The sequence below is a fragment of the Poromitra crassiceps genome, assembly GCF_964638095.1.
Source record: "Poromitra crassiceps genome assembly, contig: HAP1_SCAFFOLD_213, whole genome shotgun sequence".
NCBI lineage: Eukaryota > Metazoa > Chordata > Actinopteri > Beryciformes > Melamphaidae > Poromitra > Poromitra crassiceps.
This window is the reverse complement of record NW_028152175.1, coordinates 284,639-287,290: the sequence shown is the minus strand read 5'-3', so window position 1 is coordinate 287,290 and position 2,652 is coordinate 284,639. Positions and strand designations below refer to the sequence as shown.

The 2,652-nt window shown below is 42.5% G+C and overlaps 1 long non-coding RNA gene across 1 annotated transcript; it reads left to right on the top strand.

Annotated features, from left to right (window-relative positions):
- Nucleotides 1-397: 397 nt before the first annotated feature.
- On the top strand, nucleotides 398-2,349 carry LOC310770744. The gene is made up of 3 exons (XR_014552351.1): nucleotides 398-469; nucleotides 803-960; nucleotides 1,993-2,349. It is a non-coding gene; the product is annotated as an uncharacterized lncRNA (long non-coding RNA).
- The last annotated feature ends 303 nt before the right edge of the window (nucleotides 2,350-2,652 follow it).

The window sequence follows — 2,652 nt, the reverse complement described above, 5'->3', positions numbered from 1 at the left end:
CCACATTTGAGTTTTTTTTTTTTTTTTTTTTTTTTTATTCAATAAACAAAGTCTGGCAGTAACAAACAGTACATTATACAAAAAATTCAGACTAAACATTTACAAAATTGGAACAGACAATCAAATAAACAAAATAAAATAAATAAAGCAAAAACATTAAGTCAGAGTTCTAAACAGGAATCAAGATATGCATGTTTTGGTACACACCATGCTTGTTTGGTTTTAACATATTTCAAGGCTTTCTTAAAGTTAATTATCTCATTCATGAACACGCAGCTCAGTCAGTGCGACGTAACTCCAGTAGGTGGCGGTAATGCACAAAAAGTTGTTTGCCAACCGCCATAAAACATTAGAAGAAGAAGAAGAAGACATAACTTCCTGCTGCGCAAAGGATTGTGGGGAAGATTGGCTGGTGAAGCATGCATCGATGCATACTCCGAAATAGGAGCTGATGTAGTACAACATCCTGGTACTCTTGGCATACTGCATCTGACATACTATGTATTGGGACATACTAAATCTTTTTTTGCCTACTAAATAGTATGGAAGTATGGGTATTGGACCGGGGCCTCGCTCTTTGACTGCATATTTGAGCATGCATGACACACCTTTAATCAATACGTAGTAGCGAGGCGCCGCTGCCTTCTGCATGCAGTGTTTGTTTGCTATGCTAATTGAGACCAGAGACGGAACTAGTTACATCATCATTATCCATGACAGCCTGCCATCTCTCCAAGCGGGCTGTTTAAAAGGGGGTGTTCCCTCCTACCTGTCTGATACTCTTGTCTCCTCTGTGCTGCAGCGTCATCGCAGACTCGTTCATGTCCGACCTTCTCCTTGCAGCTGGTTCGGGAGTCCCATCGCTTGTCCCTCGCCGTAGCTCCAGGCTCTCCTCCGACGACGACGACATCAATTGGTCTGATCCCCAAATCAGATCCGCGCTGATTGATCTGGGCATTCGTGAGTCCGTCTGAGCTTTTCCCTGTCACTTCGTATGTCACGCAGCTCCCTCTCTACTCATTCATAATACAGTGAAGCTGTGAGCTGTCAAATGCTAACGTTAGAGGGCTGCTTAGCTGCTGCGCATACGGGCCTTTGTGCGCATTCCTCACGCAACTCTCTACCTGTCACCTGCAGCAGGCTCCTTCTCCCGTGTCTAATCTGGTTTCGTCAACATGTCCCCAGTCCCAGGTCTCATTCACCCCTTCGTCGTGTGTCCCTCTAGTATGCATCTGTTTCCTCTCATTGGCCAAAATATAACTTTTGTAACTTTCTTGATCCATATGTTGTGTTCCATTCCGAGCAGTAATACTAGCCGCTCCAGGCCTGCTCTTCGGTGTATTGCGCATGCGTGCGGCTGGTCTCAGCGGTTCCAAAGAACTTTCGATGCAAGATTGGTTACTCAATAGCTGTTTTGCTCCCCTGTTGTCCGTCTTTCAGGCCAAAATGGCGGCATTGCCGTTTAGTTAAACTTGTGTCCACTCTGGCTTCAATGCTCTTTGGAGGTACTGCAACTAAATTCCTCCCTCGCCACACAAATTTCCCCACCTCGTTCCCCTAATTCAGTCGCCCCACACAGGTTTCAAGTATTCTCAATGTATGTTTTGTATTTCATGCTCCTAAGCCCCTTGTCTGTTTAGCCTGTGCGTGTTCATACATTGGCTTTATCTGCAGCCATGTGCCTAATGTTTAATTAAATTAGTTATTGTACTACTGATGTAACAATAGTTTAAATTATATCTATAGTGTTAAAATAATAATAATAAATGTATAATTCTTAATCATAATGCTTTTGAATGTTTTACATTTAATACCTACGTTAATAAAATAATTTAAATAAGAAAACATAATATTTATTGTTAAATCTTCTCTATTTATTCAAATGGGTCGTATGAGAAGTTATCCGCTTTCCATTCAACTTCATTTGATACAACTTCATTTGATACCCGGCTGCTATCCATGCTTCATGCTAATCTCTTTCTGTCCCTATAGCCCCAGATCCCAGTCTAACTCGGGCGGACCTTGTTAACCTGCTGGTATCTAGCATGGAGCACGTGGCTGACATAAACCCTGATCCCTCCAGCAAAGGAAAGGGCAGAGGAAAGAAGGCCAAACCCGCCTCTACCCCAACCCTCCCTTTCTTTCCTCCCATCCAAGGCCAGCCTGCCGGTTCATCGGCAGCAGATGAAAACCTGGCCAGGCTGTATCAGGCTAATCCAACCCAGCTGCGTGATTTCTAACCCCACATAGGATAAGCAATAACCACGCCCTGTGGCGCCGGGATTGGCCAGGAGCATTGAAGCTTGGGACTAAAGCACCTGGGGTTTTTCATATTTTAAAATAAAGATGTTTAAAACACTATTGCTTGTTACATTTTCAGTGCTGTACCTTTTCTCTGGGTAAGAATTGAGCTTGAAATTAACGATAATGATACATTATATTATATGAGCTATGAAAGTGAACACAACACCGTTTATATTATTGCATGTTTTTGTAGATTGTGTACATTGTGTAGATTACAATTATTATGCTTATTAGTATTACTATGGTAAGGAAGGTAGGTGACCATAATTCATTTCAATGTCCGCTCTCAATGTCCGCTCTCGAAATCGCTGTCCGTTCTCAAGAGCTATTCAGTTGGTTCATGAAATC